This window comes from Sarcophilus harrisii, chromosome 1 (genome assembly GCF_902635505.1).
Source record: "Sarcophilus harrisii chromosome 1, mSarHar1.11, whole genome shotgun sequence".
NCBI classification, from domain to species: Eukaryota; Metazoa; Chordata; class Mammalia; order Dasyuromorphia; family Dasyuridae; genus Sarcophilus; species Sarcophilus harrisii.
Window position 1 is genome coordinate 221,315,669 of NC_045426.1, and position 17,963 is coordinate 221,333,631.

Below are 17,963 nucleotides of genomic sequence, written 5' to 3' on the forward strand. Positions count from 1 at the left end.
TTTGTAGATAAGAAAGGGCTTTATCTATTTTCCCATTTTTTTCTCAGTATAAGTAAAAGTAAATGTAGTTGAAGGCAACTATTGTTGTGCCACAGTTCCCTTTTAATGTCCTGACCTAGTTTCTCCAATTGTCCTATTTAGTTACTCTGCCTCAGGTTATAATCTTTCCCTTTTAATGTTTGATGAGATAAAGGCTTTATATCTTTAGGCTATAATCATTCCTTCTTAGGATACAGTTCTATCAATTTTAGACATCATTAGAATATCAGTAACTTCTCCAGTACTTCCCTCTATTGTGTCATCCTAGGTGCCTCCCCCCATTAGGTTATCCCCATCCAGGTACCTCCCCCATTATGTCATTGTTCTTGTTATCCTATAAAAATATTGCTGTCCCCATACTCAGGGCTGGATTCTTTGAGACTATAGTCTCATTCAGTCCTGGGACCAGCCATGCATCCATTTGGTCCCAGTAAATCTCTCCATTTAATAAACTATTAAATTGTTCTCTAATCTCTGTCTTGCTCAGTTTATCCAGCATTACACTATGAGAGGGATAAATTTTTCTGTCCTCCTCTGAAGAAACTACATTCTATTTTCACCCGAGCTATCTGAAGCTTACTGTGTGGTGAGTGCTAGCAGATTCTTTACTGTCCTTTTTTTCACACTGAAATTCTGCCTGCTCTTAAAGATTCTCCTTGAGAATGTCATAGGGGAGTATATAGCTGCTCAGCCCACAGCTTGATCCCATTTTGAAAGAGTTTTAGTGCTCTAGTCCATTGTTAGCTCACATCTCCAACAATCTTTACAGTCTTCCAGGTCAAAATCTTTCTGCAATGGGAAGATATCAGGAATTATGTCAATATCCCCACAGTCTCACTCACTGATGAGATCCTTGGTAGTTAGAAGGACATAGACAGAGAAAGCCTGAATTACAGTCAACAATTTGGAATCCTAGCAACACTCTGAGGCAACAGAAAGGTGCATTGATAGGCTTTTAAGGGGACTTTCTGATTTTGATTAGGCCTTTATTTCAAGTGGACTTTTATTATAGCCCCATCAGAAGGGAAGGTCTCAGAATTTTTAGCTAAATGCTTTAACAAAATCTGCATAATCCCACAATTACTATATCCAATCAGAAAGCCAAATTATGATGTCAAACCCCTGAGGTTATATTTCCTTTTATAAAAAGATTTAAGAGAATCTCACTGACTTGCTAAATCTTTTTATGAGGTTAAATCCCTTTTGCGGTTAGCCTCTCAGTCAATAGTGTAATTCCCATTAATTTCTCTTGGAATTTAGTCCCCCTCTTAGTGTTTTTCTCCTTGTTCAGCACAATAAAATCTTTGCCCCTTCATTTGGAGGAAATCTAAACCTAAAAATTCTTTTGAGACAACCTGTGACAGTGGCCTATAATCCCAGTTTGTTTTGGGGGTATTATTCTGTATCTCATCATTTTGGTAGTCTGCATGGGATTAGTCAGACTGCACCCCCATAATTTGCCCTGTTTGGGGACAAAAGGTTTTACTATCCTCCATTTCAAGTAAAACCTCTTTTCTTCCTTGTTCTTCAGGGTATCAGCCCTGTATCCCATAATATTGGTGGTTAACCCCTTCATACCCACCCATTCACCCAAATCATCAAAGTGAAAATAATGTCAGTTTTCTAAACTTCCAATCTCAGCTGATTTCTGGGAGGAAAATTCCTGAATATTTATTCAGTGTCTTTTTAATGTGTTTAGCACTCTTCTGCCGTACAAAAGAAGTAGCTTTTGTCTCTGGTTTTAAAATCTCATCTGGGAGACAAGATACACACGTGGGAAAAAGTAAGTTAAAAGATGAAAAGAGACTAAAACAACCAATGTGCTCCAAAGCTTTCTAGATGATTGCATTCCTTATTTTCTGATTCAAATTCTTAAAATTTAGAAGTTTTGTTTGGTCTTAAAATAATGCACCTGTGTGCTTGTGACATTCACAAAAAGTGCATTTACCTTTGCATTCCAACTAATTGAGTATATTATTACCAAATTACAATTGTATAACAGTAACTATATCCACTATTATCCTATTTCAGTCTGGAGATCTGTCAGTTTGGGAGCCAGAGGTTTTGTTTGCAAACATTATTCTTCAGACAACCTAGAGACAGAAGACTTCAGCAACACCTTGTATCAAAAGTTTTTCTTTTTTCTTTTTTCTGTCATAAGGAAAATCCCAAACCTTAAATTAAGATCATTTAAGCAAATTGAGTCGTCTTGAAATTCTTAGGTTTATTAATGATGACTCCATAATCTAGACCTAGTATTGCAAACCTGCTATAGATAAAACAATAAATAATGCCTAAATAAGTCCTAAAGTAGCTGGGTTAAAAGTCCCTCTGGAATTGTAATTATTTTATAATTGACAAAAAAAAAAAAAAAAAAAAAAAAAAAGGTTTTTTGGTCTTTCTAGCTTTCTTTCTCTGTCTCTCTATTTCTCTCCTCTCTCTGTTTTTCTGTCTCTGCCTGTATGTTTCTGTCTTTCTGTCTCTCTTTGCCTCTTTTTGTGTCTCTTTCTATCTCTTTGTCTGTCTCTCTGTCTCTGGCTGTCTCTCCTTCTCTGTCTCTCTGTCTCTCCTTCTCTGTCTCTCTGTCTCTCCTTTTCTGTCTCTCTGTCCCTCCCTCCTTATCTAGAATTTGTTAGCAGCATGATTCCTTTAATGAGTTCAGAGCTGGAATAACTAACATAATTTAAGGATAACTGAAAAGAATTCATGTAGAGCTAATCAATGAATGGATTTTTTGAAATACCTATCCTTTCACCTAGGACAAAATACTTAAGCCTGGGGAAAGTTAATCACAATGGAGTAAGAGGGTAAATTCTCTGGTCCTTCTCATTCAATAAGCATTTATTAAAGGCCTACCATGTGGTAGACATTGAACTGGATGCTATATTCTCGGGATACAAAGTCAGAACTTAAATTATCCCTGACTTTGAGGAACTCTCTAATAGAGGAGATAACATACAGATATATACTGTAAATGTATACAAAATTATACCAAAAATGTATAATGGAAGGGCATTAACATCTGGGAAAATTTTGAAAAGCAAAGTCCTTGAGCTGAATAAGAGACATTTTAAGAAAATATTTCTTTCTATCTTAAGTACAGTGCATTAAATTCATTTAATTTTATTTAACATCCTTGGTTTATCTCTGTTTCTGAGGTCAAAATATTTCAGAAACTGATGTCTATTACAATGATCATGTGGAGTGATAAGAAATCCTGAAGAAAATTTGTTTCCAGTTCAATTTTACCTTAAATTGCTATGTGCTTTGGAGAATACTACCTTTAGTTTTCAATACATATATTGGGATTTGTAGGATTCCAGAAAAAAATATGTGTGTGTATGCAAGTAGTTATAATTTGCTTAAAAAAATAAAGTCAATTGATAGTATCTGAATGTTATTTTTTTTATATTAATGGAATAAAACAAGAATTTCCACAACATTGCATAATGTAAGGATGATTGCTCATGAAATGGCAAATCTATTATGAACGGCTTGCTATTCCTTTCAAGTATACAACAACATTATTATGCAAATTCTTTGTTTCTTCCCTCCTCCACATCACCATCCTAGAAATGGTTACCATTAGACACAATTATGTGTGTGTGTGTATATGTATAATATGTATGTATGTATATACATCTATCTATATCTATATCTATATAGATAGTAAATAATATATATACAAATACACACATATATACATATACATATAGGTATGCTTGTATGTGTATATATATATATATTTGTATTTTACATATACTCATGTATGTGTAGGTATGTAAAATTATATATCAATTTACGGGTTCTTTCTCTGCATGCAGACTTTTCTGAATGTTACTTCTGAGATTTTTTTAAAAAGAGATTTTTAATCTTTTCTAATAATTGCTGCTTCCCTTTAGAACCTTATATATCATTCAAAAGGCAATTAAGAGACTGGGAATGTGTGCAAGGTAAAAACACATAAACAAAAATGAGCTATGAAGAAGGACCAGAGTAAACGATGCCATCAAGGTAATAATTCGTGATGAAAAAAATGGACTACTCATGTAGTAAGGGTGAAGGATAACTGATTGTTGTGGGGCTCACTAATGTTAAAAGGAATTATGGATGGATCTCTTCTAGTGAACCTATAGGAGGACATGTCTATTATATACATAATATATGACATGTAGTTTGTTGTGATCTGCATTCTTGGAAGAAACATCAATATGGATAATATCACAGATTCATTCACTTGAATATATGGGCAAAGGAGCATATTTATTCTTTAATCTATGGACCATTTCCTGATATTGCTATGCACCCTGGGAATTGTAAAAATATATGTCTAAACAAATGGATTTTTCTCACCATTTTCCCCTCTCTCTAGTCAGATCCTCATTTCCTAAATCTCCTTTTTGTATTCCACAACACTGCCTCAGTAAAGCAAACATTTCAATACTCACATTCAGTCCTAAAGAGCAACTAGAAACACATCCAGCTCATTCACTTTGGGGCAAAAATATGATGGAATATAGTTTTCCTTTTGTACTGATACCTGAGAAAAATAATTTTTCTATTTCATATTATTTATTCATTAATACAAAAATTGCTTTTAATACAGTTTCCCCTGAGATCAATGTGTTTTCAAAAAACCCAAAATGATTCCAGAAACAATACCTCTCCTTTTAGGACAAATAATCTTCTGAGTGATGCTGTATGCCTATATACCATAGAATACCACAAATTCTGAAGAACCATAATTATGGGTTAAGTAAAAGGCAGTAAAGTGCAGTATAGCAGAGCTGTAAGTTGTTGCAATCACATTGGAAAGAAATTAAGAATTATACAAATAAAATGGTAAACATATGATAGTCTTTGACCCAAAAATTTCACTTCTTTAAATGATCAAGAGCAATGGATGGAAGTAATCAAAGAGACAATTTAGGTTTGCTTTCAGGAAAATAAAACAATTAGAATAGTTCAAAAATTAGAATGGGTTGCTGAAGTGGTGGTGGGTTTCCTCTACTTGGAGATCTTCAAGCAGGGGATAAGATGGCCCCTTGTTGGGCATATTGGATAGGGATTTTTTAAAAGTGTTGGTCAAACTGAATGGGTACTAAAGTCCAATTTACTTCTTGGATTCTGTGATGATTGTCTGTTGGATATTTCATTCCCTTTCAGTACTCTCTTCTATCACAGCTTTTTAGGAAGAATAATGGATAGAATTCTAGATTTGGGAGTCTGAAAGATCTGTGTTTTAATCCTGCTTCAAATGCTTAGTAGTTATAATACCCTGACTAATTCACCATCTCTCATAAGTTTCCTCATCTAAAAGATGGAAATAATTGGATATAATTTGCAGGATTGGGGGATGAGGATGGTAATTAGATACAATTTATTTAAAGTGCTTTGAAAAACATTAAAATATTATATATGTTAATTTTATTATTATTGTTCTTGCTACTATTGGTGTGATATTGCTCTATTTTATTCTTCTATCTGTGTGACTGATTTTTCACAGTAAGTACTCTTTGAAGGAACATCATTAATTAAGTACTATATAGTACTTACTTGTGCATAGTGATCACACTATGGGACTCATAAAAACTTGGTAGATATTATCCAGAAAATGTTTCAAATGAGTTAGAATGTGTCTTGGCCCTAAGCCTGAAAGATATGTACATTTTTTTCCCACAATGATTTGAGAAAATCCTTTGCATAAGAAAGAGAAATTCCCCAAACTGGTACTGGTCTGAAACAAATTAATTGAAATTCAAAAAAAAAAAAGGTTTCATTTTTTTAAATTGCCAAACTTTTTCATAGTGTTCCCATTTGAAATATACATCCAAATAGAATCCAAATAGACAGACACAGATTGAATTAAATTAAGAAGATGCTATTTGAAGTCAATAGTTTGTCAAAAATCTACATCTAAAAGATTTAAAAAGAGGAGTAAGTAGAGAATAAAGGGGAGAATAGCATGTTATTGAAAACCAGTGAAATCTAGGTGGAATATAATTATTTAGAAATGACATGGTAGTGTAGCTGATCTTTCTCCCTCCATAGAACATGTTCAGAATCTCTATTTCTGGTTTTGGACAATAACATGAAAGTTATTGGGATCCTGCTCCCAGTAGGTGGGATTCGTAGCAAGTTGCTTAGAGATATGAGATGATAATGAATCCCTTATTGCCTCCAGAGTAGGAGGAGCTTACCCCTCAGATATGTATATAAGGAAAGACTTCACCTCTTTTTTACATCCCAGTTGAAGATTAGATAGGATTATTTCAAGGTGTTTCTTGATGGATTCAAGAGAGTCCATTGGCTCCATTTCCCATCCCAGCTTCCATAAAGCCATGAGTATATGGCAGCTAATGTACATGCTCTTACTAGGCAAGCCTTAGATCTTAGGCAAATTAGTACCCATATTTAGATAAATGAGCACAACACTGGAAATAATCTTGTTAACTGAAGAGTACCTAGGGCCAATGAAAAAGGTTGTTTTTGTTAGCAGCAAGCAAAAGTGATATAGTAGAAGGAAAAGCTGTTGCATCAAAAAGGATTACAACTAATAACACTAACTGGCCTATAGTTGGCTATTTTAGCAGTCTAATTTTTGTTGTTGTTTATTTGATTTTTTTTGTAAGACCTGGTAATTTTCCTCACCATTCTAAATCTTATTTTGATTTGGAGTAGCTACTCTAGGTTAAAAACTGTGATATTTAACATGTATAGGACTGATTGCCATTCTGGGGGAGGGAGTGAAGGGAGTGAGGGGAAAAGTTGGAACAGAAGTGAGTGCAAGGGATAATGTTGTAAAAAAATTACCCAGGCATGGGTTCTGTCAATAAAAAGTTATAATAATAAAAAAAAGACACTATGTGTGTCTACATATCTCAAAATAATATGCATTTATCTTTCATAGTTAACATGAAATGACATAGTAAGGAAAGCATAAACAATTTTTTCCCTATATAAACCTAGGGTGTTTATTCCCACAAATACACACAAAAATAATGGGAAAAGTGGATATACTTATATAGTTCTTGATGAGAAGTGCACACAGGTAAATAACCTTTCTCTTCAAGAATATATGTGGAGAAACAAGTTGAAAATGCATGGTTTCTGATCTTTTCGACCTGCTAGTTTCATTGTTTTTATTTGACAGTATACATCCAGAATCTGTTCTATTAGATGGTATATAGACATAGTATGTATGTTGTATGTAGTTTGTATGGTATGTAGTCTCGAGTAAAAGCTGTTCTTCAGGAAGTTGTTTCACTGGAGATTATTGATAGATACTTTTCATTTATACTTGTCCTCACTCAATGTATATTGTCTATTGAAATCCCTGGCTATTTATTTTTTTAATGTTTAAAAAAGATTATAGCTCTTTATTTTCAAAATACATAGTTTACAAGATAGTTTTCAACATTCACCCTTGCAAAATTGTGATCCAAATTTTTTCCCTTCCTTGCCCTCAACCAGACATCAAGAAATCCAATATATGTTAAACATGTGCAGTTCTTCTATACATATTTCTGTATTTATCATGCTGCACAAGAAAAATCAAATCAAAAATGAATAAAAAGGAGAAAGAAAGGGAAAAAAATGAACAAACCACAAAAAGGTGAAAATACTGTGTTATGATCCACCTTTAGTCCCACAATTATCTCTCTGGATGCAGATGGCTTTCCCCATCACAATCTATTGAAATTGGCCTGAATCACTTCATTGTGGAAGAAAGTCATGTCCAAGAGTTGATCATCACATAATCTTGTTGTTGTTGTGTACAATGTTCTTCTGATTCTACTCACTTCATTTAGCATCAGTTTATATAAATTTCTGTAGGCCTTTCTGAAATCATCCTGATTTCTGATAGTTGCTTATAGTTTCTTATAGAACAATAATATTCCATAACATTTATATACCATACCTTATTTAGCCATTTCACACCTGATGGTCATCCACTCAGTTTCCAGTTTCTTGCCACCACAAATATTTTTGTACATGTGGGTCTTCTTGCTTTTTTTGTGATCTCATTGGGATATAGACCAAGTAGAGACATTTCTAGATCAAGGGTAAGAACAGTTTGATAATTCTTTGGATGTAGTTCCAAATTGTTCTTCAGAATGGTTGAATGATTTCACAACTTCACCAACGATGTTTAATACTCCAATTTTCTCACATTCCCTCCAACATTTATCCTTATCTTTTCCTGACATCTAAGTCAATCTGAGAGGTGTGTAATAGCACCTCAGAATTGTTTTAATTTGCATTTCTCTGATCATTCGTGATTTCCAGTTTTTTTCCATATGACAGAAATGGTTTTAATTTCTTCCTCTGAAAATTGTCTGTTCATATCCTTTGAACATTTATCAATTGGAGAATGGCTTGTATTCTTCTAAATTTGAGTCACTTCTCTATATATTTTAGAAATGAAGCCTTTATCAGAATTCTTGGTTGTAATTTTCTCCCCAGTTTTCTGCTTCCCTTCTAATCTTACCTGCATTGGTTTTGTTTGTACAATTATTTTTTTTAATTTAATATAATTAAAATTATTCATTTTGTATTTCAAAATTCTCTAATTCTTCTTTGGCCATAGATTCTTTCCTCCTCCACAAATCTGAGAGGTAGACTATCCCTTGCTTTCCTAATTTGTTTATAGTATCACCCTTTATATCTAAATCATGAACCCATTTTAACCTTATCTTAGTATAGGGTATTAGGTGTTGATCAGTGCCTCATTTCTGCTGTATTATTTTCCAATTTTCCCAACAATTTTTGCCAAATAGTGTGTTCTTATTTCATAAGCTGGAGTCTTTGGGTTTATGAAACACTAGGTTACTGCAGTTGTCAACTATTGTGTCTTGTGAGCCCTAACCTATTCCACTGATTGATTAGTATATTTCATAGCCAGTATCAAATGGTTTTGATGACCACTGATTTATAATATAATTTTAGAGATAATACAGCTAGGCCACCTTCATTTACATTTTATTTTCAATAATTCCCTTGAAATTCTTGACCTTTTGTTCTTCTGGATGAACTTTGTTATTATAGTTTTAACTCTATAATTTACTGGCACTTTGATTGGTATGGCACTAAATAAGTCGATTAATTTAGGTAGAATTGTTATTTTTATTATATTAGCTCAGGCCTACCATGAGCCCTTGACATTCTTCTAATTGTTTAGATCTCACTTTATTTATGTGACTGTTTTGTAATTGTGTTCAAAAAGATCATGACTTTGGGTACATAGACTCCCAAATAATGCATATTAATTAGAACTATTTTAACTAATTAATTCATTACTTTAAATTAATTAATTTATTTAAAGCTTTTTATTTACAAAACATATGCATGGGTAATTTTTCCAACTTTGATCCTTGCAAAACCTTTTGTTCCAAATTTTCCCCTCCTTCCCCTCACCCTCTCCCCTAGTTGGCAGGTAGTCCAACACATGTTAAATATGTTAAAATTCATGTTAAATCCAAGATATGTATACATATTGATACAGTTATCTTGCTTCACAAGAAAAACCAGATCTAAAAGGAAGAAAAAGAAAAACTGAGAAAGAAAACAAAATGCAAGCAAATAATAACAGAAAGAATGAAAATGCTCTGTTATGTTCCACATTCTATTCCCATGGTTCTCTCTCTGGGTGATCTACGACTATTTTAAATGCAATTTTTCTTTGTATCTCTTGCTGCTGAACTCTATTGCTAATATAATGATGATTTATGTGAATTTTGCTTCTTGCAATTTTGCTTAAGTTGTTAATTATTTGTAATTGTTTTGAAATTGATTATCTAGGATTCTCTAAAGTATACCATCATATCATCTGCAAAGAGTGATAATTTTATTTCCTCATTACCTATTCTAATTCCTTTATTTTCTTTGTCTTCTCTTATTGTTAAAGAAATAGGCTTTAAAAATAAAGCTAAATAGAATATTGACTAGTAATGATGAAAGTGGGCAATCTGGTTTCACCCTGATTTTGTTGGGAATGTTTCCAGTTTATCCCCATTACATATGATGTTTGCTGATGGTTTTACATAGATGCTACTGATCATGGAAAACTTCATTTATTTCTATGATCTCTCTCATGTTTTTAAGAGGAATGGATGTTGACTATTGTAAAAATGTTTTTTCTGCATCAATTTTGATAACTGTGATATCTGTTAGTTTCATTATATAGTCACTTTTGCTAGTGATTTCCTAATAATCCTACTTGGTCATGGCTTATTATCCTGGTGATAACTTGCTGTAACCTTTTTGTTATTATTTTATTTAAGATTTTTGCATCAATATTCATTGGTCAAATTGGTCTATAATTTTCTTTCTCTGTTTTGACATATCTGTGTCACAAAAAAGAAATTGGTAGGACTCCTTCTTTCCCTATTTTTCCAAATAGTTTACATAATGTTGTAATTAATTGTTTTTTAAATGCTTGATAGAATTCACATGAAACTTAATCTGGTATGGGGATTTATTCTTAGGGAGTTGATTAATAGCCTGTTCATTTTTTTTTTTCTAAAATGAAACGAAGTAATTTATTTCCTCCTCTGTTAATTTGGCAATTTATATTTTCATAAGTATTTATTCATTTCACTTATTGGTATACCGTTGGGCAAACTAGCTCCTAATTTTTGCTCTAATTTCCTCTTCATTCATGGAGAGTTCACCTTTTTCATTTTTGTTACTAACAATTTTATTTTCTTCATTCCTTATTCTAATTGCCTTAACTAAAAGTTAATGTAGGGTTTCTTTTATAAAACTACCTCTTAATTTTGTTTATTAGTTTAATAATTTTCTTATTTTTACTTTTATTAATCTCCCCTTTTATTTTCAAAATTTCAAATTTAATATTTAATTGGGAGGTCAATTTGATACTTTTCTAGCTTTTTTGGTTTTGTGCCTAATTCATTGATCTTTCTCTCTTTTATTCTATTTATTCTAAAATTCTTTTTACATCCTTAACTTCTTTCCTATTTGTTTTGTAGTTCAATTCCCCACTTAGTATAGTTTTGCTGTCTAATTCTTCTTTCAGTTCCCTCAGCTTCTCCTTTAGGAATTTGGATGCTATATCACATAATGCATATATGTTTAGTATTGATAATACTTCTTTATCTATGATATCTTTTATCAAGATGTAGTTTCCTTCCTTATCTATTTTAATTAGATCTATTTTTGCTTTTCCTTTATCTGAGATCAGATTGCTACTTTTCTTTCTTTCTTTCTTTTTTTTTTTTACTTCAGCTGAAACATAATAGAATACTGCTGCAGCCTTTTACTTTTACTGTTTATATAAGATTCTGGTTTTTAATCCAGTCTGCTATCTGCTTCTATTTTATGGGAAAGTTCATCTCATTCCCAACTAAAATAAATATTCCCCACTATCCTATTTTCCCAAGAAAAACAAATTCCCAAGTTTTTCTTTCCATCCTTACCACTGTTTTGATTCTATCACCTTCCTCAATCTACTCTCCCTTAAGCTTCCCCTCTTTTCTTATCTGTTTCTCCTTCTAGTTATGTTCTTCATTCTATTAGCCTCCCTCTTTCCTTTCCCCTTTTCTTTCCTATTTCCCTAAATGTGAGACAAGTTTATCAAACTAAATATGTCAAATCCAGTGAGCTTAACATTCATACAATGCTCACTCCTCTCTCTTCTTTCATTCATCTATAACAGATATTTTTTGCCCCTTAGTGTGATGTAATTTACCCCATTTGACCTCCCCTTTCCTCTTCTTCTTGTACAATCCCCTTTCCAATCTTAATTTACCTTTTTGATATAATCACAGTAAAATCAAATTACACCCACAGCTACTAAGTATGCCCCTAGCAAAAGTTCAGTTTTCAAAAGTTAAATATATTATTTTCTCCTATGGGAATGTAAAAATTTTAACCTTAAAAAAATAGTTTGTTTTTTTTTTTCAATTTGTACCTTTTTATTCTTCTCTTGAGTTCTGTATTTGAAGATCAAACTTTCTGTTCAGCCTTGGTCTTTTCTTCAAAAATAATTGAAAGATAATTCCTACTTTTGCTGGGTTGTTGTTTCTTGGCTGCAAGCCAAGCTCCTTTGTCCTCCAGAATATCATGTTCCAGATCATTTGACCCTTTAAATTGGAAGCTGCTAAATCCTGGATAATCCTGATTGTAGCTCCTTAATATTTGATTTTTTTTCCTGGCTGCTTACAGTATTTTCTTCTTGATTTAATAATTCTTTGATTTAACTACATGATTCCTTGAAGTTTTCATTTTGGGGTCTTTTTCAAGAGGTGATCAGTGGATTTTTTTCAAAAACTATTTTACGCTCTGCTTCTAGCACATCAGGGCAGTTCCCTTGATGATTTTTCAAAAGATGCTGTCTAGGTTTTTTTTTTTTTTTTCAACTGGTTTTCATCTACTTCAATAATTTTTAGACTCTCTCCTGGATCTTATTTTCCAGGTCATTTGCTTTTCCAGTGACGTATTTTATATTTTCTTCTAGTTTTTTTCTTTTTTTTTTTTTTTTGGTCTTATTTGACTAGTTCTTTTTATTACATTGAGTCATTTGCTTCCATTTGTTCAATTCTAATTGTTAGTGAATTATTTTCCTCAGTTAGCTTTTTTATCTCCTTTTTTAATTTGGCTAATTGAACTTTTATCAGTTGTTTTGTTTATTGGATTTTTTCTCCCATTTCATTGATTCAATTTTTTTAGGGAATTGTTCTCTTTCCATTTCACTCATCCTTTTTTTCAAGAAGTTGTTTTCTTTTTCCATTTTGCCAAATCTGTTTTTTAAGTAGTGGTTTTCTTCAGTATGTCTTTTTCCATTTCACCAATTGTATTTTTAAGCAGTTGTTTTCTTGATACAATTTCTTTGTTTTCTTTTACAAAGCTTTCATTCCTTTCCCATTTTTCTTCTAATTTCTTTTAAGATACTTTTTTGAATTATTCATTTTCCCCTTTTTCTTATTAAAGCTTTTTTATTCACAAAGCTTATGCATGGGTAATTTTTTCCAACATTGACCTTGCATAACCCCTTGCCACAAATTTTCCCCTTCTTTCTCCCATCCCCTTGCCCATCTGGCATCCAAAACATGCCAAATAAGCCAAAATACATGCCAGATCCAATATGTGTATACATAGTCACACAGCAATCTGGTTGCGCAAGAAAAATCAGATCAAGAAGGAAGAAAAAGAAAAACTGAGAAAAAAGAAATGATGCAAGGAAATAATAACAGAGAAAGTAAGAATGCTATGCTGTATTCCACCCTCTGTTCCCAATGTTCTCTCTCTGGGTGTAGATGGTTCTCTTCATTACTGCACAATGGGAACTGGTCTGAATCATCTCAGTGCTGAAGAGAGCCACATCTGTCAGAATTGATCATTATATAGTCTTGTTGTTGCTATGTATAACGATCTCCTGGTTCTGCTCATTTCACTGTGCATCAGTTCATGTAGGTCTTTCCAAACCTCTCTGAAATCATTCTGCTAGTTGTTTCTTACAGAACAAGAGTATTACATGTTATTCATATGCCATAATCTATTCCACCAATTTCCAACTGATGGGCATTCACTCAGTTTCCAGTTTCTTGAAACTACGAAAAGGGCTGCCACAAACATTTTTTGCACATGTGGGTCCCTTTCCCTCTTATAAGATTTCTTTGGGATATAATCCCAATAAAAACACTGCTGGATCAAAGAGTATGCACAATTTAATAACTTTTTGAACATAGTTCCAAACTGCTCTCCAGAATGGTTGGATCTGTTTGCAGTTCCACCAACAAAGCATCAGCATCCCAGTTTTCCCACATCCCCTCCAACATTTGTCATTATCTTTTCCTGCCATCTTAGCCAATCTGGCAGGTGTGTAGTGATATTTCAGAGTTGTCTTGATTTGCATTTCTCTGAACAATAGTGATTTGGAGCACCTTTTCATATGGCTACAAATAGTTTCAACTTCTTCTGAAAATTGTCTGTTCATATCCTTTGACCATTTATCAATTGGAGAATGGCTTAAACTATTATAAAATTGAGTCAATTCTCTATATATTTTGGAATGAGGCCTTTATCAGATCCTTTGAATGTAAAAATGTTTTCCCAGTTTATTGCTTCCCTTCTAGTCTTGTCTGCATTAGTTTTGTTTGTACAAAAGCTTTTTTAACTTAATATAATCAAAATTAACTATTTTATGATCAATAATGATCTCTAGTTCTTCTTTGGTCACAAATTCCTTACTCTTCTACAAATCTTAGAAGTAAACTATCCTATGTTCTTCTAATTTTTTTATAGTATCATTCTTTATGTCTAGATTATGAACCCATTTGACCTTATCTTAGTATATGGTATTAGGTGTGGGATTATGAATAATTTATAGTTTTCAATTTTCCCAGCAGTTTTTATCAAATAGTGAATTCTTATGTCAAAAGGTGGGGCTTTTTGATTTGTCAAATATTAGATTGTAATAGTCAGCTATTTTGCTCTGTGAGCCTAATCTATTCCACTGATCAACTAGTTTATTTTTTAGCTAGTACCAAATGATTTTGATTAATGCTGCTTTATAATATAGTTTTTGATCTGGTACAGCGAAGCCACCTTCATTTGCTTTTCTCTTCATTAATTCCTTTGAAATTCTTGACCTTTTGTTCTTCCAGATGAATTTTGTCATTTTTTCTAGTTTAGCAAAATAGTTTCTTGGGAGTTTGATTGGTAGAGCACTAAATAAATAGATTAGTTTAGAGAGTATTATCATCTTTATTGTATTTTCTCGACCTACCCAAAAGCACTTGACATTTTTCCAGTTGCTTAGATCTGACTTTATTTCTGTAGAAAATGTTTTGTAGTTTTGCTTATATAGTTCCTAACTTTCCTGTTGCAGATAAATTCCCAAATATTTTATATTGTCAACAGTTATCTTAAATTGAATTTGTCTTTGCATCTCTTGCTGTTGTATTTTGTTAGTGATGTATAAGAATGCTGATGATTTATGTGAGTTTATTTTGTATTTTGCAACTTTGGTAAAGTTGTGGATTATTTCTAATAGCTTTTTAGTTGATTCTCTGGGGTTGTCTAAGTATACTATCATATCATCTGCAAAAAGTGATAATTTGTTTTCCTCATTATCTACTCTAATTCCTTTAATCTCTTTTTCTTCTCTTATTGCCAAAGCAAACATTTCTAATACAATACTGAATAGCCATGGTGATAGTAGGCAATCTTGTTTCACTCCTGATCTTATTGGGAATGGTTCCAATTTATCCCTATTACATATAATGCTTGTTTATGGTTTTAAATAGATGCTACTGACTATTTTAAGGAAACATCCATTTATTCCTATACTCTCTAGTGTTTTTTAATAGTATGATTTTATCAAATGCTTTTTCTACATCTATTGAGATAATCATTTGGTTTTTGTTAATTTGGTTGTTGATATAATCAATTATGTTAATAGTTTTCATAATATTGAACCAGTCCTGCATTCCTGGTATAAATCCTACTTGGTCATGATGTATTATCCTGGGGATGATTTTCTATAATCTCTGCTAATACTTTATTTAAGATTTTTTTAGTGTGGGAGAGGTTTTCCCAGAGATTGCAGCTACATTGGATCAGTGCTGATTCACTCCTGATTCTGGCTCTGCTATGTGGAGTCTGCAGTGTTGGTGGAGTCAGCAATTCCCTGGGGCTCTGTGCTGTCTGTGCTGGAATTTGTGGTCAACTGCCTGGGCTTTGCTGTCTCTTCCAATTGAAACATACCTTCCCTGGTCTGCTTCCTCCCACAAATTCTCAGCCCTGTGGAAGTCTCACTACACTGACACTGCTCTGCCCTGCAGCTCTGCTCTGTAGGCCCTGGTGTTTGTGGTCAGCTGTTTGTGCTTTGCTGCCTCTCTCGTTTCTGATAGAAACAGATCTTTTCTGATCTGTTTCTTGCAGTAAATTCTCTGCCCCGGGACTCTGACCTATCTGTGCCAAGTTTGTACTGGTTGTCCTGGCTGCCTCTCTTCTGTTTCCGATCGAAACAGATCTTTTTTGGTCTGTTTCTGGTCAATAACTTTGACATTATCTTCTGATGATAATTTGTTGCACTCCCAATATTTGTGGGTTCTACCTGTCCAGAGATAATTCAGAGGCTGGCTTTCATAATTATTGTAAGGTTTGTAAAGAAGGTCAGACAGAAATGTGTGTCATCTCCGCCATCTTGGCTTTGCCCCCATTTTTGAATTATTTCAAGAAAGCGTTCTGAATTAGAAACCAACTCATATCACCCTTTGAGATATCATCTGGAGATTTTAACCTTTAGTGTCCTCAGGGTTTTAGGTCTTTTTTTTTCCAGTCTCCATAACAGTTATCTATGGCCAGAGCTCTTATTTTGACTTTTTGTTCATTTTTAAAGGTTGAGGTCCCTTGTGGTAAAAGGATGATTTTCATGAGCTTCCCTGAAGTTGGTCCTGCTAGTTTCTTCTTGTGCTAGGTGGATGTGGCCTGATCCCATTTTTTATGTTCAGGTTCTCACTATTTGCTTTCTGTAGTTGCTTTGAAGATCTCATAGCAAGTTTGCTGATCCCTTGACTTTTATACCAGAACAGAATAGCCAATGCGTTGTAGTTTGACTAGAATCCTCTTCACCCTGGGCCTTCCTGCATTGTGCCTGCATTGTCTCATCTTGCCCTGATTGAGACAGACTTTCCTGAAGTCCTTATAAGATGTCTTCTGTCGGAAATTTGTTACAATCAAATGTTTGTGGGTTCTGTCACTCCAAAATCCATTAGGAGGTTGATCTAGTATTGATTCTGAGGGAAGCTGGGAAAAGCTCAGATAAAGGCCTTTCTTCTCTTTGTCACCTTGACTCTTCACCTTCCACCCATTATTTCTTTAAAGGAAAAGTTTTTTTCAGGGTAAGACAGAAACCCATAAAGGGCACTAACAAAATGCTTTGTCTTGAATTCCCCATTATTTGCTTCCTCAGAGTCTTGGGTACAGGAAACTCCTCAGGATACAATAATAATAATATTTGTATTAAGTATCAACTTCTTTAGAAAAAGATTGAGTTCCTAACTAACACCCTCACATTTAGTCATTTATTCTTATTGTAATTTCCCAGCTAAAGGGTTTGGTTTTCTCTTTGAGAGAATTAATCCTAGGTGATATGAAAAATATGAACACTCCATATATCTCTTAATTTTCAGCTCTTGATGTTTGACTATAAAGTATATTACCAGAACGGCAGGTTTTGTTAGTTCCTATTTTCAATCATTAATCCTTATTCTGTGTATTAGAAAAGGAAAATATACAGTAATCATATATATCCATGTCCAGGATCAAGATTATTGTCTCTTCCATTTGCTCCTCCTGGATTCTTTTTCTATTCAGATGTAGCTAACCAAAGTCTGAAGGGGGCACTGCTTTACAAGTTACAAATAGTTCTTAAGCCTGAAAAAAATGTAAAACAATATTTTAACCTTTCTAAAATATTTTTAATTTCATAAAATAACTTTCTCCATAATATCATTTTCTTATAATCTATACTAAATCTAAGTATGAATAAGAAAAAGAGTTTTTGTTTTGTTTTGTTTTTTGGAATTATTTTAAGGATTACAGAACAAAGGAATAACTAGGGACTTAGTAAGAAATCAAGAAAGGGCAAAGGGGCAGGAAAAAAAATCTTTACATTTGCAAGGAAAAGAATTGAATAAAGAATGGACTCTTTGAATTGAAAGTATAAATTAGAATAAATGACTGAGGTTGTGGCATCTGTAGGGATTTAACATGGAAGTCAAAATATACTCTTCTCACTGAATATAATTAGAAAGACTCAGCTTTTCTCCATTGTAAATGCAACCTCTCTTAGTTGCTTTGAGAGGCCTAAGGGGCAGCTGAAGTCTAAACATTTTAAAATAAAATAGAGATCCTGGTCTATCTTGTTTATTAGGAAGATGCCTGAGATAACTTTT